At 41.8% G+C, this 27,156-nt stretch overlaps 1 protein-coding gene across 1 annotated transcript in view; it reads left to right on the top strand.

Moving 5' to 3' along the window:
- The window catches only part of JPH1 (junctophilin 1), a 79,975-nt gene that overhangs the window by 5,582 nt on the left and 47,237 nt on the right, over positions 1 to 27,156 (top strand). The window lies entirely within an intron of this gene.

The raw sequence follows: 27,156 nt of genomic DNA, 5'->3' as shown, positions 1-27,156 counted from the left end.
GTGAGAAAGAAAAAGGTCTCTGTTTTGTTAAATGCCTTAGTATATTCAGCTTGCCTGGCTGGAATGGCCCATAATCTCCAGTCTGATAATTATGATTTAGCAGTAATTCATTTAGGCTCTGGGTTAGTCTCCTGAATTTATAGGGGAATGTACATTTAGCAGGTGAAGAAAAGCAGCCATGTTATCTTTTAAAAGAGTGCTCAATAAGTACATAGTGATAAAATGTCTATGAAAGTAAATTTAATAATATTTTAGGTGTGTCTTATAGTTCAAATTATTTTTTGAGTACTGCCTTACAAGAGTTCAGCTCACATATGTAATTAGTATATGTCACCTAGTGGTATATGGATTTGAATTAAATGATCTTTTAGGTTCTCTAGCATAACATCATGTGTTTATCTTATTAACAGGAATTATGTTCTTAACATGAGAATCTTTTAAACACATATATTTATATTTTCATCTAATAATAGATATTGGCCCTCTGGCAAGCTGCACAGAGTCAAGTGTTTCCAAGAACATGAGAATCGGAAATATTTACAAAAATTGTATAAATGTATACTGTGATTGTTTAAAATATTCTAAGCAATAATTAGAAGAGAATTGTTTTTAGAGTACATGCATTTCAGTCTTAACAAGAGCATATTCCACAGCATAAACTGAAAGGAAATGTTTGTATTTCACTGTTTTAAAAATGACCTTATACAAATGACCCCTGACATTTTGATTACAAGTAATAATTCTTGAAAGTACATTCTCTGTATTTTCAGTAGTAATAACTTTTGGAATTATCAAGGAGCAGGAAAGAAGCTTCAAATTTGAATAATATGCTTGAAAACAATTTTTAGGCATATTAAGAAATAAGCTGTGTATTATAGAACTCAACTTTAAGGCTCCACACCTAGAGAAGGAACATACTTGGTTACACAGTTTGCCCTCCAAAGAATGTTGGTATCTTGATTCCATAAAGAAGTAAGAAAGAACTTGGCAGGCCTTATCAGCTACCAGCATTGTATCAATACCTTATCCTGAACTGTTCAAGGAACTATTTTATTAGACAACAGATTAAAAGCTCATGATTTCTTTTTCAAATTTCCAATAAAATGCAGTCTTACTTGAAAAAACAGACTATGTTGATTGAACACCCATGGCATTTTTTAAAAAGCGAAGTCTGTCTTAACTTTTTTTTTTGGTTTTCTTTAATAATAGTTAAGAGTTTATGAATTAATTTCTGGGAAGTTATCATATTTTGGGTCCATCTTGCTCATCATTGTGTACTCTGACTTGCAGCAGTTCCTGGAAGTCAGAGGCCCCTTCCGCACCTGCAGAATAATACATGTTCAATCCACTTTCAATGCACTTTGCAGCTGGATTTTACTGTGCAGAATAGCAAAATCCACTTGAAAACAATTGTGAAAGTGGATTGAAAGTGCATTATTCTGCATGTGCAGAAGGAGTCCTAGTCCTTATACTCAGCCAGTGTGTGACTATCTGTCTGAGAGAGAACACGCTAAAACTGAATCCATATAAAGGTTGGCAAAGTTGGTGTTTTAATTATCTATTTTTGATGGATTGAATCTTATGTCAGCTAATTCGATTTAAAACTTAAGAGTTTTTTCTTAACCCAGATCTATAATTTGTAAGGCAGGTTAATATGATAGCCAGGAATGCTTTATCCCACCTAGACACAACTGATCTGGCCTACTAGTCCATGCTACTGTAACTTAAGGTTGGATTACTACAATGTAATAGGGCTGCTCTTAAAGATAATTCAGAAATTTACTATTAACAATTGTGGACTCATTCAGAAACCTGAAAAAAATCCTAATTAATGTTGATCCTGGCCCACATATACAGCAGACCCACAGAATAGGTCCAGGTTCAGATAAGGGGTATTCTTTGTTGAAAATGAGAATCCCCAATGGAGGAGGGATTAAGTGCCTTGCAAAAAAAGAGGAACATTATCTGTATTTGCACAGATAACATAAATCTGCTGTAAGCAGGAGGGGAGGAGTTAGTCAAATAGGCCACTGGAGATCCCAACGCTGACGCTAGCTGTGCATGTTCTCTGCAGGTTGACAGGCAAGGAGGGAAAGAAGGAGCAGGAGGATCTTCTCAGGAAGTTATATTAGCTATGATTGCTCAATTCCAATTTTTTAAGAAAGTCTGAATGGTCTGCTGTAATTAAACCACTTGAAATGGGACAAATATAATACAGAAAACTGCTGTAGCAGTGAGCATGGTCTGTCTGCCATTTCTCTGTTCTGATCACTTTAGATTGAGTGTGTGTGCATTCACCCACAGGCCAAGCTGCTTGAAGAACGTTAAAAAAAGTTCTTCTGGATCACAATAATGATCCAGCATCATCTTGTTCCTCACTAACCAACTAGATTCACTAGAAGCAGCACTGGGACAAAATCACTGTCTGCTGTGTCCTGGTAATTGTCATTTAGAGCTATATTACATCCTAATATGGAATTCCCATTTGGTTGTTATAGCTAATGGTCAACCATGGATCTTATATTCATCCGGAAAACTGGGTTCAATTCCCTCCCTCCCATGAAGCCTGCTGGAAGACCTTCGGCCAGTCTCAGTTTTCTCAGAACCATCTAAGCCCGTGTGGAGGCAGGCAATGGCAAACCACCTCCTAATATCTTTTACCTTCAAAATCCTATAGGGTTGTCATAAGTCAGCTGTGTGTCTAGGGGTAGGAGCGGGCTCGGTATTGCAAGCCGTGCAGGCTTTGCAGCCCACTACCCCTGACAGGGAGGGGTGACACCTAATGGGCCAGCGCCCATGTGCCACCTGGTAACTTGCTGTCCCAGTTTTCCCCAACTCGCCATGGATCTTATATAAATGTTCTGACCTCCTTGTGAGGCCATCTTATATTGCTTGAATCCAGTACCAGCAAGTTCCGCTGTGGGTGATGTTTTCTTTTATCTTGAGTTTTCCCAACTTCTGATATTTTGGAAGAAAGAAAAAAAGGTATGTTGTCATTTTGTCCAGATTTCTTTAGTCTTTCCTCACAGTGGAAGTTCCCCGCCCACCCATGGTTGATCTTTCCTGCATTTTTTCCTTTTAGGGGGTTGCTCCTTGATTGTAATGCCCTTTTGCCTGTACCATTCCTAATATATATTTGCCCAAGAAAGTGAGTAATACACTTAGTAGTTGCTATTTTTGGTTCCAGCCAGAAAATGATAGGGACTAGCCTGTGTAGTGATGGAATAAATGAAGCTTGTGATTCTGATGGACCAAATGTAGATTCATAAATGGTACTCTGCAGAAGTTTTCTTTATGGAGAGAGGAGCAGTTGGAGTGTGAAGGTGCTAGAGGCGAGATTAATATAGGCTGATAAATTTTGTTGACACTGGGAGAAATTAACAGTGTGTTATGGGTCTGGAACTTGTGTCCACATAGATGAAATCAGTCTATAAATGTATTAATCTGTTTTCACGTTACTAATAATCTTCCGTATTAATTACCTGCAGAAGGCACAGTTTATGGTTCTTATCAGAATCTCTGGTAAGATAGCCAGATTCACAGCCAAAGTTGTTCTTCTGCTGGAAATAACGCCAAAAGTTTCTCTCCTTCCAGACAGTGATTAGCAGTTGAAGGATAGAGAGAAATGCACATCCTTTCTCTGCTGTTCATGCTAATGTAACTTTAATAATCAGAGTCTCCTCTTTTCTTCTCTAGTTGTATTAAATGATCAAGTTACAAACAGAATTGAATTCCTGTGCTCCTGTTGAGCTCTGAAATACAAAGTTATTTAATAAAGTGTGCAATGGCATAATTCCAAGAATGTTTACTTTATGGCACTTTTGAGTAGCTTAAAATATGTTTTATCATCTCTGCAGATTTCTTAATTTAAACCTGAATCCTTCTACCTCTTTCCTTATATACTGGCAAAGTGAGTATTACAGTGTTGCATTCGTTATACAAGGTGGTAAAAATAATTTTATGGGCTATCCAGACCTAGTAAAATCCAAGTAAGCTTGAAACATGACTACATTATGAAATTAATCACTTTGGTTTCACAGGATTTTAAAAATACCTTTCTGAGCATATATTGGGGGGTTATGGTGTAGAGGTGTTCAGGAATCAGATTTCTTTTAGTGACATCATGAATAATGGTGAAAGAATACTATTTCTTTAATATTTAAGTAAATATTCTTGTATGTTGTGTTATCCTTGAGCTGTGCTGCCCTCAATTTAGGCAGAGATCAAGAGAGACAGAGATAGTAACAACCCTGATTGTTAGCAGCAGTGAACTGAAGGAGTCTGTAACCGCAGCTTTTTTAGGAGAGCCAGTCTTCGTTTTACCAGATACCTAGCACCATTTTACACAGGAAAGCAATCTGAAGTCTTCCACCGAACATACATGTAATAGGAAGCAGCTGACAACACTAGCTGCCTGATGAGAGAATCTGTAAGAAATTCCATTCACATTTTACATTTTTAGCTGTATGCTTAAATCAACTTAAGTGTACACCTAAACATTTAGTATATGAAGCAGCTCTTGAACATGATGTATGAAGGTACTGTGTAATTGCTAGGACAGGTGAGTAACGATGCAACCCAAAATGCACCTCAGGGTGCAACTAAGAAATAAAAAGATGGAATATAGAGTTCAATGGGAAGTAGATAGTTAAGAGACTTTTTCAGAATGTTTCATCCCCAAAGCAGAGGCCCTCAGTCCCTTTGAGCATGTGGGCACCCTTGTAAATTTGACAAAGGTTGGTGGGTGCAGTTGTCAAATGGTTGTTTTACGGCACACACAGAGAGACAATATCAAAGTGCAGTGAACAAGTGAGGTAATTTAAACAATACACTGAGAAAGAATATAACCATCACTGTGATGTCAGCTTCCACTAAAACGTTATTTTAATATGCCAACCAGATCTTCACTGGCCATTTAGAAGCCATGCTGGTGCAGAGTCCCACCTGGCACCACTGACCTTTTGAAAACACTTGGTGGGTGTCAGATAAGTAGGCACCATGGTGTCCCTGGACTTAACAAATTCCAAGTGCCATCTAAAAATTTTATTGTGGCAAGTAATGTATCAGCTCTCTTGTGGGATGTGTACTGTGAGGCTAGAGGAAAAGAGTGTTTCACCAGCACATGAAATCAAGCTATTGCAGTTGCTACATCTCACTCCCCTCCAATAGGAGGCCCAGATATCTTGCTGATGAAGAAGGCTTCCACCAGTGAATCATCCAGGTTGCCCACCAGAGCCGGTAGAGATGCTGTGGTTGCAGCACTTCAACCTTGTAGTGATGCACTGCTGACCCAGCAGCACCGTGGTAGAACGTTGGGACGCCAATGGACCTACGGCCTTGCTGGTCGCACCGGGCATCTCCCCACCTACCTCATCCCCCTATGAGTCACGGGTCATGAACTGTCTGGCTCAGTCACCGGGCGCAGGGACAATGGTCTTGCCCCCAGGTGAGGATTAGGCTCAGACGCCACGCCCTCTCCTTCAAGACGTAGCTGTAGGTGAGATCATTCATCATATGATGATCTCCAGGTCTCCTCGGTTCTCCGCCATCGAATCCCTAACACCCGGTCCTCCTTTTACACGCTTCCACAATGATAACCCTAATTAAAAGGTGCCAGGAACCAGCACAGGGCAGAGTTGCCAGGGATCATGAAAACCCGCCTCCTCGTTGCTGACGCTTCCGCCAGATTCTACCAGAAAACCTCCCGCTCCGCTGCCTTCGCCTCTATTCCTTAGCGACTGACCCCCCCGGCAAGCGGGTTGACTACAAGCTGAAAGTTTCAAAACCTCGGGAATCCTCTCGAACCTCCACCCTGCTCACCGTCGCTTGAAGGGTCACATACCAAGTCCGCTGGATCGGCGATCCAGGGACCTCACTGTCATCGCTTCGTCCTTCTGGATCGGGCAGATCCAGAGACATCGCCCTAGGACACTCTCGCCCGGACGGAACACCGTGAGTATGGGAGCTTGCAAAGCAGGGCTTATGCGACAAGCATCGCTGATCTAACTGAAAGCGTAACGAAAATGCGGCAGGGTCCCCTCAGAAGAGAAGGAGCTGGCGCTAAATTGGTTGAGGAGATTGAAGTTCAGCGTCCATGGTACCCAGAGGGGGGACATTGAATCTTAAGGACTGGAAAACATCGGGCGACTTCTTCGCGACAGAGCCTCGCCACGATGTCGCTGCTACTGACGGAGACAATGTTTTGTCGCCATCAGCCTGCAGACCTATGGATCCCTTGCTGTAGGCCGCCTCCTTTCGATCTTTCACCTTCAATTCCAACCCCGAATTTTCTATCCACTAAATTGGACGCTCGTCCTCCTTCTGCCCTCGCCTCCTTCACCATCAAACTTCCTCCGCTGTTTACCAGCCGCCTCCCCTTTGCTCCGCCTCTTCATTTTCTCCGGCCACTGCACCTCCGCCAGCCATGCACGTATCGGCGCTGGTTTCAAACTCGCGAGAACGTGATAGCCACTGCATCTGCAGAAGAAAGAAACCCTGACGGAAGACGCATGCCGAGATTCTTGCATTGTGCCCCGGCCCACTTCACAGATACTGAGGGGAGGGTGGCGCCATTCGCTGGTTGTCGAAAGTAATCACTTTTGGGTTATAACATCCTCACTGAGTTCGCAAGCGGCAAGGACGTGAGGAGTCACCAGCCCCTATGTGAGAGGCATGCTAGGAGGCGGTCATGAGAATCACTTAATGGTTCCGACGACTGGAAGACCACCTTCCGCTTGCTCCTGAGCCCTGCACAATTTTGTGATCTGGGAGCGAAGTTCCGCCAGCAATGCTTTAGCAGGCCGGCCTCGGGCGGCGCCTTACACAGCCGCCTCAGCTTTACGGCTTTGATGCCTTCAGTAACCCCAACAATCAGATCGTTCTGCCGGTGGCCACCCCACGGTCGCTTCTGAATGCGCTTACAAGGCGCTTTTGAAAGTCCCCAATGCCCGGGCAGCCAACTCCAAAGTTTTTTTCTAGCATCCGCAGAAGCCTCAAGAGCCCTATGCTGAGTTTGTGAACAGGCTCCAGGAGGCCCTCAAGAGGCAGGTTGACAACGAGGAGGCCCAGGGCGAACTCCTTAAGCTCTTGCCAAGGAGAACGCCTGAGTGCCGCAGTTTATCACAGGCCTAGGAAGGAACCCCGAGCTGGCCGACATGCCTAAAGCTTGCCAGGATATCGGCCTTTCGCCCATCAAGCCAGCCTCTCAGTCGCCAAGCTCCGCCATGAGGCAGCCCCGAGATCAGTGTTTCACTATGCAAGCCAGGACATTTCCGAGGAATTGTAGGCCAGTTCAGCGGGGCCATAACCCTGACGGAGGAGGGTCTCCCCCAGAGGGCTTAAGACCCCCAGGAAAGCTCTAGGGCCGGGCGCCCCAATGCCCTCGCTGGGAGGCTCCGCTCGGCATCTCCCCAGCCCGAACCAAGATCCGACCTCAAACCCTTCCCCCGAGCTCCCCCCATGAGATCTTCGCTGCTCCAGCTCAGTATAGTGATCCCATCCCCACGGAGACCATTAGGCTGGTCTTGCCAAAGCTTCCGCCGCTGAACAGGGGTTGTTCATCATCCCAGGGGTCATCGTAATCTCCATGCACCAGGGAGCCATCCACATCCAAGTATGGACAAACATCCTGCAGAAACTGCCAAGTTCACCGAACACCCCTGCCTCTATGCTCTCACTCTTGAGTCTAACCTAAGTTCAGCTAATCTAAAATCTCGCTGCTCGCCCTCTACCGCCTATACTTCCTGCTCTGCTAGCCCTTTCTACTTCCAAAGTCACCATGCCTCTCCGCCAGTGCCCCAGAATGGTAAGTACTCCATTTCAAAAATCTCTGCAGAGTCCACAGTCACTGAATTGCAGCAGAAAGGAATGCTGACGGAAGAGGACTGCCGCTTTGAGCCCTCCTCAGAATGCCCCAGAGCCAATCTACAGGACAATGAGGCATGGAACGGGGAAGATGCTCGCGACAATGGCCTTAAGCCAAAAGTCCTTCTGCGGAAGAAGAAGCCCCTTGGCCCCTCTCCAGCTGTAAGGTTCAAACCAGATCTCATAGCCTCTGAGCCTGTGCAAAGCCCTAAGCCTCAAAGCTCCCAGTGGCAGCAAAATCGGCCAGCACCTCAGAGAGAGCAAAATCTCAAATCAGAGTTGCAATCCTCCTCGCTACTTTATATGTGCTCTGTATGCCTATGTATGTTCTGTATGTCTTGCCCCCTTCTCAAGAGACCCCTCAGTTTTCCCCCTCATAGGGATTTTTCCATTGCTTCTAAGCTATGCTCTTGTGCTTCAATTAAAGTTTTTCTCCTCTTCTGGATTATGTGTGCTAATGTTTTGAAAAGGCTTCATTACAGCATCCGCTTTTAAACGGGACACATAGCTCGTATGCGTTGTCCCTTCAGGATACCCGGATGGGACCTGCTTCAAGTCAAGCTTCCCATCTTAGTTTAAACCTTTCAAACTTTTCTTCAAACCTCTCCTTGAGAACCTTTCCTTCGTCTATCTGAGCCTACACTGCCACACATTGGCGTATGCCAGTTTACATATGAAGCCAAAAATCATTTTCATGCTCCCCACATTCTCTGCTGAGGGCTCCTGGCTAGTCACCGCGGCCAAGGGGGTCTCACACACCTATCTTACACAGCCCTCCGCTGTGGAAGGTAGGAAGCTTAGCCTAAACTGCCACAAGTCCTCCTCACGGGAGGAAGGTAGAGCTGACTTCAAACCCTTCCCCCCCCCTGGGCTTCCTTTCTGCACACCCTCCTCTTTCTAATGTGGCTGACGAGCACTCCCACCTCTAGATCTAGGATCTGATAAAGTGCTTTTGCAAACCCCCTCTCAATTTGTTCCTGTGGATCAAACGCAAACCTCAAGCCCAGGAACTGTTTCTTTGCATCTTCTTCTATATCTTTTCCTATAGACGCTTATATTACTTATATGACTATAATTGTGAATTGTCTGCTGTTTTTGCAAAACTCCACACCTTAGACGGTGACTTCGGGATTGTTTTTACAAACAAAACATCCCACCTGGATATGACCTCTCCTTTCTCCTAAGCCTTCGGGCAATTCTTCCTGCCTTGTAATTCTAACGCCTTTGAATGTTGCAAGTGATCGTTGTCGGAATGGGCCAACTTCGCGTTTCTAACTAAAGCTTAAGTACTAAACAACGAAAAAAGGGGAGTAGTTCCCCCCCCCCATTGACTCCAATCAAGGTCTCATCCAGCAGACCATATCCAAAGTACTCTTCTATTCTCTATCAAAAATTGCCCGCCCCACTCAGGGCTCGGCTTTCCATTGTCATCTATAAGTAAGAATCCACTCAACTCAGCCAGCACGCAAAACCCCTGGGGAAAAAAGCTGCCGCTTGTTTTTTTCTCTTCTATACAGGAGTCCAGCTCTGCCATGCCAGGCCAGCCCCATCTCGGGAGATGGAGCTGGGCCTCCTGGGAGGATCCGGCCCCGCCAGCCTCCTGTTGAGAGAGCCCGACACCCTCCTCCAGCCTGGGCCAAGATGGGAGGGACCCTCTGGGAACCAGTACACTCCATTCTTCCACGGAGATTCGCGAACCCAGGCTGCCATTCACGGGCCAGCTATGGCTCAAAGGTTGACGTCAGCCAGTGTGTCAGCTGTTCTACCTCACTCTGGCTGGTACCATTCTCTCCCTCTGCCCTGGCTGGAAACTTTGGAATTCGCAGCCAGGAAATCATTCCTGATAGATTAACCCTTTTTTTTGGAACTCTCCTCGGGCCATTGCTTTTCAGTCCGCTTGAATAATTATTTGTTGAACACGCCTCTCTCTCACAACCTTGCTTCCGTGGAGAATCACTTGGAACCTGCAAATGCTAAAGACTATCAGTAGCTTTCTCCCCACGCTTCTTGAGAAATCCATGGACTCTAACCACGCTTCTGTAGTTTTGTAGTCAGAAACAGCAAGAGCCATGACATTGGACAATTATGCAACCACAGTTGCTGCTTCCTTTTTCCGCCCCATCATCCAGCTTCTTATGTATCAAGTGCTTTAGCCATGTTTCTGCTGTTTAAATTTCTATTGCATGCTCCTAGTTTTGAAGTTATGTTATTTGTGAGCCATTAAGGCATTTCCGCTTTTGTCTCCGTCTGCCGGGACTCTTCTGCTACCCCCCAGGCTCCACCCCAGGAGCCCGGATCGCCGCCGGCCGCCTCGGGCTTCTGCCTTTCGGGATCCCTCCGTCGTAAACGACAGCCGGGTCAGCCTCTCTCTCCAGGGAGCCCTGTCCCCCCTCAAGCAACTTCCCCTTTGTGGGAGCCCCCCGGAGTTGTTTCCTGTAACACCATTAAGACTATTGGCCGGCTGGCCTGTGCCCCCCATGGCTCCATCTACTCCTACCTCCATTGCTTCCTGGAATGCCCTTGGCCTCCGGAAAGCAGCAGGAACTTCGGCCAAGCCGCACCCTAGACAATCGTGGCCGCTTATTGATTACGCATTGCTATTGTTATTACATCACCAAGGTTGTGAGAATGTACATAATATGTGTTGTTTTAATCTTTCTGATAATTCCCAATTGATTCATAATGAAAGTACGCGGAGCTGCAAAGAAGTTGTAATTCTAATCTGGAAGTATGATGTTTTGCTCCATTGGTAGCGGTCAGCCCTCTGAGCTACTGCCGGGAGGATGGTTGCGCAAGTTATTGATACACAGCTCTGCATTGGTTTAATTGTGTGCCTCAAGCTATCGGATCTTTGTTTCGCTCCAATGTGTCTAATATTGCCTGTAACGCGCGCAAGAAGCTCCCTCGAATTTCCTCTTCTTACCCCGCAGCCAAGTTCTACTGTTACACAAGCAGCTTGGTCAGCTTGACCAGATGGCGGAGGAGACAAGCCGGCCCCTTTAAATCGCCTCTTAGCATTTCCTCGTCCCCTTTCTAAAATGTAAAAAGGAGGAGATGGTGCGATGCACTGCTGACCCAGCAGCACCGTGGTAGAACGTTGGGACGCCAATGGACTCCACGCCTTGCTGGTCAGACTGCACCCCCACTTCTCATCCCCTATGAGTCACGTGGTCATGAACTGTCTGGCTCAGTCACCGGGCTTAGGACAATGGTCTTGCCCCTCAGGTGAGATTAGGCTCAGACGCTTACGCCTCTCCAAGACGAGCCAGGCAGGAGATCATGCATCACATGATGATCTCCAGGTCTCCCGGTCTCCCGCTCATCTCCCTACCCACCTCCTTTACACGCCCACAATGAAACTCCTATTGTTAAAAGCGGTAGAGACCAGCACAGGGCAGAGTTGTCAGGATCATGAAACCCAAGGCTCTGTTGCTGACGCCTCCGGCCAGATGAAACCTCCTCCGCCTCGCCTATTCCTCAGCTAATGCACCTCCCAAGGGGGTTGACTACAAACCTCAGATAGTTAGCAGTAATTTATCCTCATAATTACAGCGCTTCAGGTCCAGGAAGAGGAACCAATTATGGGAATTGCTTTGGGAGAATTGAAACAGCTATACTCATTCTGGACTCTACTGGCTTGTGCACACAGTAGGACTCCTTTTCTGGGAATATTGGATTGCTGTCCATTCTTTGTACCTCTTGGAGCTTTTGTGAGAATGGTGCTTGGTGCTCCTTGCTCTACTTGAGGTTGAGTGGAGGAAGCTGTGGATATTGTACACAGAATGGAGCAAAATTTATCCTTGGAGCTGTGATATTAGTGGTAGCAATTTGGCACCAGTGGAAAGGGTTTCAGAAGCATGGAGAAAGCTGAGAAGGGTCTGCTGGAAATTTTTGCAGTACAACTTGTTCTCTGTTATTTCCACCTTCAGTGGAACACAGAGGTTCCTTTCTAACCATTGTGGCTGAACGCCAGTAACAAGAATTTGCCTGAGAAAAAGGAGGGGTCCTTGGATGCCAAAACAACATGCTTGCCTTTAAAGCTGCCTTGCTTTATGAACCTAGCAAATGATGCTTATTGTTTTTGGAGGGGAAATATTATTTGCTAACACATGCATGCATCCCCAATGCCTACTTTTTCTTTGTCTTTTTAGAGGAGTTGTTGTTTTGTCCCAAGGATTAGTTGCTTAAATGAAATAAACCCAACCAATCTTTTTGCCATTTGTGTATCACAAAGTAGCTAAGGAATCTTGTTGGGCATTTAATGCATATTAATATGTGTAATCAATTTAGCCTTGAAATATACAAAACAGAATTATGTAGCAAAATATAGTTAATCATTTCCATTGTAACATGATATACTTCGTAGAAAAGGTCCTGATAAGCTATGCACATTTTAGGTTTCTCTGAATAGCCTGATCTCATATCTCAGAAGCTAAAAGCAGGGTCAGCCCTGGTCAGTAGATTGGCAACCTCCAAAAAAGCACCAGTCATACAAAGGCAATGGCAAATTTCCTCCAAACGTCAATTGCCTTGAAAATCCTGTGGCCTCACCATAAGTCACCTGTGACTTGCTGGCAAAAAAATTTGCTCATTGTTATCAGACTGTACAATTTGCTGTGTAGACTTGAACATGCCAGAAATTTTACAAATGTATAAATCAATTTGATCTGTATATTAAGTAAGATACTTGCAGCCCATTTCCCAGAAGTAAGGCTCACTAAGCTCAATGAAATGTGACTGTATGCCAAGTAAGTTTGTGTGGGACTGTAAATGTACTATTTACTGATTCACTCAGCTCTTCTCTGTTGCAACTTGATGGATGGTGGAGCCATTGCGTCATTGCTTCAGTGTGCATACAGATAGTTAGTCACCCCTTTTAGAACATCGGATCACGAACTTTTGGAAGGTTTACTGTGGTATGCTAATGAAATAAATGAAATACGCAGTTGTCAACTTTTAAAATCTTCTGTAGAGTTACACTGCACCATGTTTGCTCCATGCTTCTATAGTGAACTCAGGCAGGTTATTGTTAACTAATGTAGTAACAAATTGCAGTTGCAGCAACTTACGTTTACCCATAATACTTGGATAAGGCATTCTGCACTTGCAAACATGCCACAGTATTCTGTTGCCATGGGCATTATGCAGTGGAAATATGCAGTGGACCTACTTGTTTGTATAGTGCTTTGTGTTGAGACCACATACTTTTGCTACAGTTCTGCAGTTCAGCCTACTTGATTTCTTAGATCACTTCAGTCTGTGATCAGTATAACTGAGGCTGAGTTTAATTTTGGTCATTAAAATGCAGAAGATTTGGCTTCCTGAGTTATCATTTTAGTCTTCATTATAGTGGATGTCTCTGTAGTTAGAATTCTTTCATTCCCTTAATTTCAGATTTGTTAAAACTTGGAGTTAATATAGTATAAACAGGCACTCTCATATAACTGGTTACACTACTCTATTCTTACTGCTGCTTTGTGATGTATTGTTTGAGAACGTAGGCATCTAGTGAGCAAAATGATATACCTTATCTTTTTACTTTATATTCTCCCTTAATGAACATTATCAATCAACCCTTCTGAACTGCATGGAATTATGTGCAGGGCAGACAGTTTTCCACTCAGGCTTAAGCTGACGCTACTAGTCTCATTTTACGCAAGACACTAAACTGGGCACTTGCAAGACTAGTGCCTAGCAAATCTTTAAAATGCTTTACTTATTATAGATGCAATATGAACATTGTGTTTAGGAATAGGATTCAGCTGATGCCAAGTATATTAATATGTGTACTTGCTTGCTTTTGTACTAAGATGATAGCACTTCTGAGTGTAATCTTTTTAAGTGACAAGCTCTAATTGGTGAGACTGATAATGAGCAAAACCTCTTGGACCTGCATTTCTTGAAGGAACTGTCATTAAATAGGCCTCATGGGATAGATTATAATTTGCTAAGACACCTGCTTCATCTTAAATTATTACAATTAAAGTGTGCCAAAGACTGTACCTAAAATATGAACAGCAATTATATAATAATTTTTGCATATTTAATTGGCTGTAAGCGGGTTGCACTATCTGTAATACATGAAATTACTTTTTTCAATTCATTAATTCAGTAAATGATTCTACTGGAAAAATTGTTCTCGATTTGTTAGTCATCCATAATTTTTGTTGTTTTCCCAAAGTTTAATGAAAACGAATTGACCCAGGTCATTAATAAATTTTGTAAGTTCTGACAATCCGCTTATTGCCTGCAGGATTTAGTTGATTCCTACACACATAAACTGAACCAGTGATGCCCATGTGGCAATGAGATTCAGTGGACAAAATGGAAGGCATTCATATGTTCTTGCATATTATGGTAGAGCCAGTGCACTGTAGTAGTTAGAATGTTGGGCTAGGCCTGGGTTGGAATCCTCGTTCTGCCATGGAAGCGTATGGGGTAACCTAAGTTGTGCCAGTCATAATCTTTCACCCTAACCTCTCAGGGTTGTTGTGAGGATAAAATGGAGGAGAAGAACACAGTGTAAGCTGCTTTGGGAGAGAAAGGTGAGGTATAAATGAATTAATACTCATTTCCCTATTTTTTTGAACAGGGGTCATAGTGGTGTTCTTCACAGAGTTGCTGTGAAAATAAAACATAAAGATATGTTGAAATTTTCTTTAAGCCTTAGCAGTAAGTTGGGCTGTATTTCGGAATAAAACTTTAGTGCAACAAGTCTTGGTGCACTTTTATTGTTATCAGCTTCCTGCAAAAGCAAGCTTGTCCATATGTTCTATTATTTTGCAGGATTTAATGCAGTTCTAGCATTAATGTCTGAAAAAGTACCAAATATTTAATGCTAGCTTTTAATACAACACATTTGTTGTCTATTTTTGCAGTCTAAATCAGCTTAGAGATTTTACAGTATCAATCCACAGATCACTGATACTGGGATGCTCCTGTTTTTTATGCCAGTGAAAGTGGTTAATAATCTCCTCTCTAAAACTATGAAGGGATTTTGAAAACAAAAGGCACTCTTACAGCAATGTGAGAAGTGTTGGGCTCAAACTTCGGGCTGAAACAGAATAGCGGTTTAACTACTGATGTGTTTGTCTCATTTGCAGTCTGAAATAAAGCCCCCTGGTACATGGCTGAGAGAGGCAGTTATGCCCTCAAGTATATATGTGCAGTTGACATTGATTTTTGTGGAAATTGCTCATGCATATGTGAGGATAGAATGGGGATGATAAACTGGAACGGTAGAACTAGTTGGAAAACATTTCACACCAGAGAGGTCAAGGAATTGACAGATGACATACACATTTTCATATGAAGTGGGTTGCTTGCCCAATTCTAGTTGATTTTACCATTTCTCTGAATAGCCTTTTGAATTCTAACCCTGTCAAAGTCCTTACATTCATTCAGAGCCTCATTATAGTAAATGGAATTTTTGAGCAAGTGCATTGATTAGTCTTTTACCCAGGTATGAGTAGATTTTTCTTACCTAGAGAAGACAAAAATGTTAACAAGTGTTAAATTTAGTCCTTTCCCCCATTTTACTGTGTTCTTGATGACAGGAATAAACGTATGTTGTGTGACTACTCTGTGTTTTATGCGCATACAACATCATACTCAAGTTCTAGGGTACAATTGGAAGGTGCATTCTATCAACTTTGCTTCAGCTGAGGAGGTCTGGGTCAGGTCATAGCTTAGATGGAAGCAGTGACGTAGGTATAGATTTTTATGGGGAGGTTTGGGGGCAGGGCCACGCCCCCACCCGCCCCTGGGTGTGTGGCCATGCCTTCCCAAGCAGCTCTCCGAGGCCAGGAACCAAAGACTCCCCTGCTTCGCCCCCCCTCCCCACCGGCTGGGCTCCCAGCCGGCAGCCAGCAGTCCCTTCTGCCCTCCCCTCCAAGCAGAGGCGTAGCAATGGAAAATGGAGCCCGGTGCAAAATCTTTGCCCCCCCCCCACATGGGCGGCTGCTGTGATGCTGGAATCCACCCTCAAACAGCATTACTTTCAAGGGTGTTTAAACTAGGGGGCGCAAAGGAAGAATCTGGGGTCCCCAGTTAAAACAACATTAAAAGTGATGCTGTTTGGGGGTGGATTGTCCCCCACCCTGAAACAGCATCACTTTCAATGTTTAAACTAAGTTATGGACCCTCAAAGGTATGGACCCTCAAAGGTATAGCCATGTTCTATTAGCTCCCATTGGAAATAATGGGGGTTGGGGCACCCCCTTTGGGAGTCCATAACTTTGGAACCCCTGAACCAAATACCACCAAACCTGGGTGGTATCATCAGGAGAGTCTTCCAACAAATCCCTGAAATTTTGGTGCTACTAGCCTAAAAACTGTACCCCCTGCAGGCCAAAAACTGAAAAAACACTAAAAAATACAAAAACAAACGGGGGTGGAGCTTCAGACATGTGATGTGGGGGTTGAACCCGAGAAGCCTCCCCCCTTACCTACATCCTTGGATGGAAGACTTCCTGATAAGCTTATGTACGTGACCTAGAGTCTTGTGTTGGAAGAACATTGGAATATAAATAGAATAAATTGTATATGGGTTTATTTATCTTGTGGGAAAAACGTTTAAGATACAAGCTAGAAATAATAGTGTATTATTGGTATAGTGTTAGGATTTGTGTTTTTCTTAAGTAGTGTTGCAAGTGCAGATGAGGTCTCTGTTGTAACATTTTGTCTGAGTTTCCATTGTGACAGGTTAAGTACTCCATCAGTATTACCCTTCAGTGTTGTATTTGAATATATGGTCCACGTGAGGAGCTAATTCCAGAAAATGCCACATTGGTTTGGAGCGTAACCAATGCAGGCGCTTGAATAGTTATCATTTGAAAAGCATCCTAGCAATGATAATGTCTCCGCATCAAATTTGTAACATAAGACACAGCCGAGGCATTCTTGTTACAATTGTGTGGTTGAATTTTTAACTGAAGTTCTTTTCTTTGGAAATTTAGCAGAATCAAAGGATAGGGCTCAGCAACTCACTTTTGCCACACTTGATCCAATGACTTCCTATGATGGATAAACACTTAAATGGAAGGCAATTCTTGGATCTAACACATATGTTGATATCTTCAAGATCTGTCAGTAATTTTTAAATTTCAGTATCATCATCTCTGTTATTTGTTTAGATTTTTCACTGACTAGGGAAGCTTCCTATTTGTCTAAGAGCGTCCAGGTCCAGCTTTTAGGAACAATTCCAAAGAACAATTTTAAAGATCCTTCCATGCTGATCTAAGGTGAAACAAATCAATTTAAGTTCTCAAAAGAGACTTAGAGCACTACAGGCTTGGGAAATGTTTTTGAAATGTGACATCTTACCACTTTAGCATACAGAGAAAGGAATTTACTAGTTGTCCAAGAGCTTCTCCAAAATAGTTATATATGACATTTGTTTAAAAACACTACAGTTATTCTGTTTGAGAATTGAAATGCCTGATTATCAAACCAGTGTCTCACTGATTTTAACTTTTGGCATTTATATCCCATCTATCGTTCATAAGAAACCTTAATAATTGAGTTTAAAACAATTCATTTAAAAATGAACAAAAGAAACTTTTCATGAATGTCCAAGAAAAGGAAAAAAATAAACTTATGAATGTCAAAATAAGCAATATTATGTTTACAGATAATAGAATTTTCTGGCTGACGTCATTCTGCCTTAATATTTATTTTCTGGTGCATTTGGACATAAATTAATTTGGATATAAAACATATTGTGAACCTTAGAACATATGTTATTTGCGTTTTTGTTAATTAGTTACAGTAATTCCGAGATCGTTTGTATGGATGGGAATCTGGATGATCATCTCAAAGAAACAGTGTGTATTATTATTTTGGTTATTAATATTTTAATACTAGGATACTTACAGTGCCATCCTAAGGACAGCTGTTCCAGTCTAAGCTCATGCATTTCAGTGTGTTTGAATGGTTGTAATTCAGCATAGGATTGCACTGTAAGTCTCTTCTTCCTGACTAGGATAAAAACACTTCATGATGATACTCCATGTTCTTAGGTTCACTTTAACATAGAAGCAACCACCTGATTATGTTTTTCACAAAAGTTAATCTCAAAGTTTCTCACTATCCATGAATCTGCTGCCTGGGGGTCGAGAGGTCCAGTTATTTCCATCTTGTTAAGAATACATCAGTATGTAGAAGAATATTTTAATCTGGATTCATCTTCCTGCTGTTGCAGCAAGGAGATGGGAGTTTAGCTGACAGCCATTCTTCTTCTGAAGGCCACATTTACACTGTACTTCACATCATTCATTTTCATCTCTACAAATGGCGTCATTGTTTTGTCGTTCACAAGATTAGTCACCAGTTGGTTGAGAGGAGGCAGGCAACGCATGATAGTGTCTGGGAAAATCCAACAAAGACTAAAGTGGTGAATTTTCTTTAGTAGCAGATACTGCTTACTACAGACTTATCTATTACAGAAATACTTTAGTAAATGTTCATTCTTTAACAATTTGTATTTTAAGATACATCAAGCAATAGTGCCTCAGGTGTACCATGAACCACAATACACTTTTAAGATGCGTGTATTAACATTATTTAAAACAAAAACTGAATAACCCAAGATCGCCTGAATAACGTCAGGTCTCAGAAGCTAAATTGGGTCAGTTCTATCTAATAGCTGGATGGGAGACTAAAGAATTCTAGGATTGTTATGCAGGGAAAGACAATAGCAAACCACCACTGTTAGTCTCTTGACAACCCTACTGTGTTGCCATAGTCAGTTGTGATTTGAGGGCCACAACAAAATGAAACTATTTCCTTCTTTGAGACCAGAAAACATTTCCAGAAGGGGGCTTAGAATATTTTCTGCATCTTAAGCATTGGTAACTTCACACCAAGTTCCAAGTATGCTTGTTTAATTCCTGAGTTCTCAGTCAGAGGCACAGATGACAAGTTTCAGATATAAATTTACTTATTTATGTACTGGTAGATGTATTTCTTTACGTTAGATATTTACTCCCACTGGGTACCCAAAGAAGCTTGCTTTGCTCTCTTGGACCTGAACCTCAACCTGAAGTATACCTAGATAACTGCAGAGAGAGAGGGAACAAAAGAGTTTTTTATCAACCTGCCACATGGACTCGTTATGTTGAACTCACTACAGTTTAGCTAAAAAAGAAGAGATGGGAAGACAGATCTGTTGACTGCTAACAGTCTTTCTGTTGGTAGCTAGTACTCTGCAGAGGAGAAAGGGCCAGACAACGCAGACCTATAGCCACAATGGAGGCAGTGCCCCATCAATCATTTGTCATGTCCCTCCAATCAGCATGAGGGGTTGGTGTGAATTCTGTCATAAGTTTTAAGAGAAAGACAAAGAGAACAGGACAGTGTTCTACACGAGTCCTGAAGGACTCTTATTGCTAGGGAGAATATTTTTGACAGGGCAGCAGACAGATAATTAGGCATTAAGGCCCAGAGGTCAGTGAGCACAAATCTTTTGCTAATTTATGTGACCCCAAAGGAATCTTATTCACAGAGGAGGGTTGTGGGATTTTTGCTCAGAAGATGGAAAGTTGCTTGAAAAGGATCCCTTACCTGTGGGCAGCTCAGGGATCATGACACTGTGAATGTTCACATAGAAAAGTATTTGGCCACTGACCGTAAATAAAGGCTTCTTATTACTATTATTACATAGAAAAGAATCCTACTCACAGCTTGTTCCTGGCATTTTATATATTTATTTTATTTACTTTCTTGAAAGTTCACCTTTCTCAATAACAAATTATACAATGTAAATCAATACAATCAATCAGATGAGATATCTAATAAACAATGCAATAAGACTAGGATTACAGCAAAAATAGATACACATAATATCTCAAACAATCCAGAAAATGCTATCACAAAAGTAGAAAGCAAAGCAGTAAGAGCAGCATAGTACTTATAAGAAACAGATCATGTATAACATTCAGTGATATAATTGTACAGTCCTATTGCTTTTATAAAAGCACTTCCCTGAATTATTCCATTATCATGTAACTCTATTATCTTTATTCAAATGCCCTATTGAACCATTCTGTTTTACACAGGTTGCAGAATGACAAAAGTATAGGAGATTTCCTGTCATCCACAGAAATGCATACCTGTGGGCAGTTGTTGATCTTACGCATTTGTTGGGTAGCACCATTAGAAGTCTTGAGCTAATGATTTAGTTTGTGTTCAATTTGTAAACTATTTTAAAACATTTTTATAATTTTGACTTGAATACTGAGAGTCTCATATGGCATCAATTTAATAACTTAATCCTGTCAGAAAATGGACAAGTTCCTAATTGTAACTCAGCAATAGCTACATTTCAAGCAGAGAATTGCAGCAGAGACAAACAGCCCAATTGGGGGGGGGGGAGGGGCTGAATCCTGTCCAGGGTACTTATCCCAACGCAGGGGAAAATCTGCCAGAGGGAGTTGCTATGGCTCTCTACGGCAGGTAGACATGGCTCAGAATGCTGTTGCACTTCTGTCACCTCTGCTAGCATAGCGGGGACATTCCAGAGGCAAGGCCAGTAGTAGAGCCAACATGACCTTTGCCTGCTGGAATTCTAGCTCTGAGGACTTGAGCTTATGCCATATTTTGGGGCAGCAGGGAGGCTTTTCTTTTGCCTCCCTGTGCTGCTGCAAAACCCTCTTGGAGGCAATGGGGCTGCAGCACAGTGGTGCTGCGCTCTGCCACTGTGGGCTCTGGATTGGGTTGCCCCTAATTTTTTAGAGAACTAATTTTTTGTTCTCCAGACTGAAATATAGAAAATCAGTTTGTTTACCCCAAAACAAAACAAGAACTCTGAACATCTAGCTGCAGATGGTGTGATTGGTGTTCTTAGGTTGAAGGTCTGCTTTAAGTAACAGAGCCTTCTGTTTCCTTTGCAGCAGTTTTATGGAGAAAAGAAGGTTGTATTTGCAGTTTCAGGTGTCAATAACTGGACAAAGCTCCCAAACTTCTGCAAATTATGTAAAATAGTTGTTTAGGAGAACATTTTAATAAAGCTAATAGAGAACAGGATTGTAGTCTGTTTCATTTCTATCATGATGTTACAACACTGTTTTAACTTTTTGTGATTCCATTTGCATTGCTTGACATAGGATGTCTGATACTTTTTTGCGCTTTTTGAATTTTTGAAACTTTTGTCCTGTTGCATTCCTTAAAAGATCTCTCATGCTACTTGATTACATGGTTTTGTACCATGTAATCCACCTTGAACATCAAGTAGAAAATCGGTCTAGAAATATAGTAAGTAGTGATGGATGTCCCCCCAATACACTCATTTATCCCGCTGATAAAAATGTTCAGGTCACAGACCTGAGGCAACATCTATTGATCTGTTTTAAATAATTTTAACAATGTTATCTGCTTTGGATTTTTCTTCTGAATAAGAATGTTTGTATATAAATAGAATAAACTCTATAAACTCTCAAGAATCCTATACTTCAATCCAGTACTGTTTCAGAGAATGGAACAAACAATAGAGATCGCCATGTCATAGGCATCTTGTATTGAGTAGCTCATTACTACTGACCTTACGTGATCATATAGTCCGCTATATAGGGATTGTATGCTGACCCAAAAATGGTATATTCATTTTGTTTCACATTTGTTGTGCCAATAGTTGCATTGATTCAATAGGATCATTAGTAACATAATGCAGCACTCCACCCTGGACTCAATATAGCCAGCAAAGAATCATTACAGATTGATTTTGTTTATTCGACTGATCCATGGAGAACACCTTTTTGCTTTATGACAAAGCAGATTATACCAGATGAAAATTTGGTATATGTGTAGTTGCAACAGGACCGACGGTTGTATGTATGTCTAACAATATATATGTTGCATTTTATACTAGTGTAGAACTTTAAAATCCCATTTATAAATCAAGATGTACTTTTGTGTTACAGTGGATTTTAATATCCTGAAAGCATTATGCAAACCTTTTTAAAGGTATACACATACTGTTCCTTACAGTTTGATTGAAAGAACTAACCTGCCAATTTCTGCAAAAAGCGAGTATTTTTACATATACAAACTATGTTAATTCTAAACATTTAATAATTTTTCCTGTGTATACACAATATTAAACTTCCTTTTCTTTCTTCCTCTTCCAGCCTACCCAGAAGCAAAAAATATATAAAAATAATGAGCTACTATAATGAGCTACTACTATATTAAGTAAGCCAATTGTATGAAATTAAACAAGAGGCCAAGGAGCAAGGGGTATTTGGAAGAAACCAGATGGGTACTATTCATGATAACATTTGGTGGAACAAATTATTAGGCAGAAAAGAACAGAGACCATATTTCTTCTTCATTTGCTTGTACTTCCATTTCTCTTCTGTTGAAAGCTGGGTTTTTTTCCTTCAACAAATTCAGTAAATCTTTAATCCATGTGAAGCATTGGAGGGTCTTTACTACTTCAACACTGAAAATAACAAATGTTTAAGTACAAGCTAAGCAGACTGATGTGCTTGTCACTGCTCTCTGGTGGGTCTGCAGAGAAGTCTGATTAAATAAGGAAATGAATGAAATGAGCTTATCAGCATTTGACAGGAATATAGCTCACTAGCAGCTAATACAGTTGTCCACATTTTTGCCATCTCCAGCTCTCTTCCATACACCTAAATGTATGTTTTATCTTTTTTATTTTGTTGAACTGATATTTTTCTTTTCTGATTTTTCAAAAATTAAGATGTGAAATAAGAATCTCCTCCTAAAAGAGTAGCCCATGAAATGCAAACGTTTAAAAAATCCAATATAAATTCATTCTAGAGATTTTTTAAAGGATGTGTGTATTACTTGTCAACACTGGTTTTTTTTCCAGTTTTTCCTTATGTTCAACTACAATTGCTTTTTTACTGATGACGGAGAGGCCAAGCTAAGGGTTCTCTTTTCAGTTTCCATATTTCAGTACTGAGGCCATGATACTGAAAGAAAGTTCTTGGGTTGTGATGTAGTTGGCAGTTTCAAAAGCAGGTGTATGAAAGCCTGGAGGGCAGGGAATGGAAATGCGGGGTAGTGAAATAGTTTTTTTCTTCAAAAAGAAAATGTGACGGGGGGAACTCTGAAACCGTTTCTCTTTTGAAAAGCGGGATATGCTTTTTGAGACTTTAACCACTAGAAGAAGAAGAGATGGTCTTTATATTCATTCCGCTGTTCTGTATCTCTAAGGAGCCTCAAAGCCGCTTACACTCGTCTTCCCTTCCCTACAACAGACACCTTATGAGATAGGTGAGGCTGAGAAAGTTTTGAGAGAACTCCAGCCAGCCCAAGTTCATCTAGCAGGCTTCATGTGGAGAAGTGAGGAATCAACCCCAGTTCTCCAGATTATAGAGTCTGCCACTCTTAACCACCACTCCCCGCTGACTACATCACTAAAATACGTAATATAAAAGAAATCATGTAAATTAGTATTAAGTAATGCAAATTTTAGTATAGACAATGTATTTTAAAGATAAGTTCATTTTTAACTATGACTAATTTTGTCCATAGTTTTGCTTAGGGTTGCCATTCCAAGACTCAGAAATACCTGGAATTTCAAGAATGGAGCCTGGACAAGTGGGATTTAGGGAAGGGAGAGAGTATATTGCCATGCCAGTAGAGTATAATGCCATGCCATCAGTAGAGTATAATGCCTTGCCATCCATCTTCCAAAGCAGCCATATTGTCTGGAGATCAGTTGTCTGGAGATCCCCAGCCCCCACCTGAGACTGGCAACTTGTATGTATGATAACACAGTATTGAAGACTTTAGTGTTTTCAGTGTTATAATGTGTTAATTTGATAGCCTAATGTGTTTCCGGGCCTGTTATGATTGGATAAAACTGCTTCAAATAGAACACTTTTGCTTACTTCATCAGTTGTCTTCAATCTTCTTTCGTCCCCCACCCACCTATCAGGGGATAGAAGCTTTAAAAAAATGTTCTAAGGTAGCATAGGGCGCAGCATCTTGCAGCTGTTTTTCAGGTACATTCATAGTTTTGCTTGTTAAAGTCAAAAACATTTATATTTCTTAGTAATATAAACCTACCCAAAAGTATAATATTATCTGTTTACTGATTTATAAATTTTGTATTTTATGTTAACACAGTAAAATAAGTTGAGATTTAGTAAGAAAGCAAGTATACATATTTCCCACCCTCTACTTTTCCATTATTTTATGTGAATTAAAAACTTCTGAATTTTTTTACATTTGTTATGTAGGCTTGCTCTTTGAACATCTGTATAAAAGCTTGATTTATTCTGGAGCCATTTTATTCCGAAGATACATTATTAATTGATCTGTTCTTTGCTTATGGTTAAGGTTGATTTATGAGAGACATATTGATAGATATTCTTTATTTATAGAGATTCTTTGACTTGCAGGACATCTTAGCATGATTTGTTGTTTTCATTTTTTACAAAAGTTGTTTACACTGGTCACTACTCTTATTTAATTGAGGCGGAAACTGTGTGGTGGGCTGGAATCATTGTTGGTTTTTGTGGCTGTGTGTAGAATTTGGACAGCCCAATACCAGAGGGGGTGAAGTAGCTTCTGGAACCAGCACAGGGACATGCTGGCACATTTGCCCATTCTGCTGGCATAAGTGTCACTTATGCTGCTAGGGAGGGCAAATGCAAAGGTGGACAGGCATTGTGGAGTTCCAGGAAAGCCTACTGCCTGAAGAGCTATGCCAGTCTAAAGTTGTATTCCAGCATGACTGTGGGCAGGCTAGGGACATTTCCATCAAACTTTTGAGCCGGGAGCACCCTGGCATAGGCTTTCAACTTACACCACCCAAAAGGGTGGCATAAATCTGTTTTGGCCAATGGAGGGCTTTCAGGCAGCGAGGGATTTTTTTGGTATTTGCTGCCTTACCACTACACCTAGAAGCCCTCTGGAGGCAGTGCCACAGAGTGCCATCCCCGGTGGCCAGAACCCTCTGGATTGGGCTGTAAATGTGCCACTGGCACAGAAGTGTATAGCTGTGGCTTTGAATTTTTCAGATTGTGTAACTTTGAAATAGAGCTGGTACTAGCATGTATTTTCAAGCAAATGAAAGCTTTCTAAATTCTAAAAATATCAGGAGTACAGGCTAGTTTTCTGTTCCATGCCAGAGGACCTTGGTTTGCTCATGTTTTGCTGATGGGAAGTGATAGCACTGAAGGTTATCGACATATAAATTACTCATTCCCTGCATAATATGAATATTGAATTCTGTGGGTATTAAATGGCTATCTTTAAATCCTATGTGGCTATTTTGCATTACAAGTTATTGTTCTATAAGCAATTCATGAAAAGCTCCAAAGATTGGAAATATCCATGCGTTCTAAAAATCCTTCAATGAATGGAGCCAGAGCATGGAGCTGAGCTGCAATTTACAGCCTGCCTATTTCTCTGACATCATAATTGCTTTTTGCTTTCACTATACATGATTTGCCACTATCTTTAATTTTAAATCTTACTGTATTCAGTTTCCTTTTGTACCTCTTCAGTAAATAAACCACACTTTCAATATTTGTTTTTATTTTATCTCCTTGTTAATTTCAAGCTAATGTACATGACCTTGGATTTGATCTTGCTGTGGCTGTGCTACGGAACATTTCATCTGTGCCAAGACTTTCCTATAACCCTTGAAGTACAGTTGAATTAAGGTGATTCAGTGTGCGAGGAAACCATGAAACATAAAACATATTCTGTATCCAAAGAGGAATGAATGAGCTGACAGTGTAAAATGGGGGAAAGTGAGATGGGGAGTTACTTCATCTCAAGATTAAAGTGCTGGAGACCTGAAAAATTGCTTCTTGAAATCATTAGAAATCATATATCTATTCGTTCCCCAATATATTGAGATGAACTCTGGTGAGCCTTACTGTAAAGCAACCTTAGATGGCTGCCTAGTGTGCCTTTTTGCATAGTGCAGTTCATTAGGTATAGTGGCATATTTTAATTCTTACACCATTTTAGTGTGCATGCTGGTGTTCAGGATAGGTAGTAGGATTGCATTTGAGACATGAATGGGTAAGCCTGTTAGGATCTAAGAATTAATTCCTCCCTTCTCCCCATACTTCTCTGCCTCACACCCTTTCTCAATCCTGCTACCACTTCTATTCAAGGATGTAGGTTGGGGGGGGGGGGGTGTTTCTCGGGTTCAAACCCTCCATTCATGTCCGAAGCTCCACCCCTCCATTTGTGGGTTTTTAAAACATTTTAGTGTTTTTTTGTTTTTGGCCTGCAGGGGGCACACTGTTTTGGCTAGCAGCACCAAACTTTCAGGGATTGTTTGGGGGACTCTCCTGATGATACTACCCGGGCTTGGTGAGGTTTGGTTCAGGGGGTCCAATGTTATGGACTCCCAAAGGGGGTGCCCCCATCCTCCATTGTTTCCAATGGAAGCTAATAGAAGATGGGGGCTACATCTTTGAGGGTCCATAACTTTGGACATCCTGAACCAAACTTCACCAAACATGGGAGGTATCATCAGGAGGGTCTCTTACTGATACCACCCAGGTTTTGTGAAGTTTGGTCCAGGGGGTCCAAAGCTATGGACTCCCAAAGGGGGTGCCCCATCCCCCATTGTTGCCAATGGGAGCTAATAGGAGATGGGGGCTACACCTTTGAGGGTCCATAACTTGGACCCCCTGAACCAAACCTCACCAAACCTGGGTGGTATCATTAAGAGAGTCTCCTAAAGATACCCTGAAAGTTTGGTGCTTCTAGCTTAACAATTGCACCCCTGACAGCAGGCACCCCCCACATTTCCCCAGATTCTTCTTTTAAATCTACCCCTTCGGCATGGATTTAAAGGGAGACTCTGAGGTCCTCAGTTTAGAAGAAGAAGAGTTTGGATTTATATCCCCCCTTTCTCTCCTGTAGGAGACTCAAAGGCGTTTACAATCTCCTTGCCCTTCCTCCCTCACAACAAACACTCTGTGAGGTGGGTGGGGCTGAGAGAGCTCCAAAAAGCTGTGACTAGCCCAAGATTACCCAGCTGGCATGTGTTGGAGTGCACAGGCTAATCTGAATTCCCCAGATAAGCCTCCACAGCTCAAGTGGCAGAGCAGGGAATCAAACCCGATTCCTCCAGATTAGAATGCACCTGCTCTTAACCACTACGCCACATTGAAAGTGATGCTGTTTCAGGGTGGGGGATAATCCACCCCAAAACAGCATCACTTTCAATGTTGTTTAACTAGGGACCCCAGATTCTCCCTTTAAGGTGGATTTAAAAGGAGAATTTGGGCTCTCTAGTTTAAACACCACTGAAAGTGATGCTGTTTGAGGGTGGATTCCAGCATCACA

This window comes from Sphaerodactylus townsendi, linkage group LG09 (assembly GCF_021028975.2).
Source record: "Sphaerodactylus townsendi isolate TG3544 linkage group LG09, MPM_Stown_v2.3, whole genome shotgun sequence".
NCBI lineage: Eukaryota > Metazoa > Chordata > Lepidosauria > Squamata > Sphaerodactylidae > Sphaerodactylus > Sphaerodactylus townsendi.
Note: the sequence above shows the minus strand (reverse complement) of the source record. Positions and strands in the feature narration are given on the sequence as shown.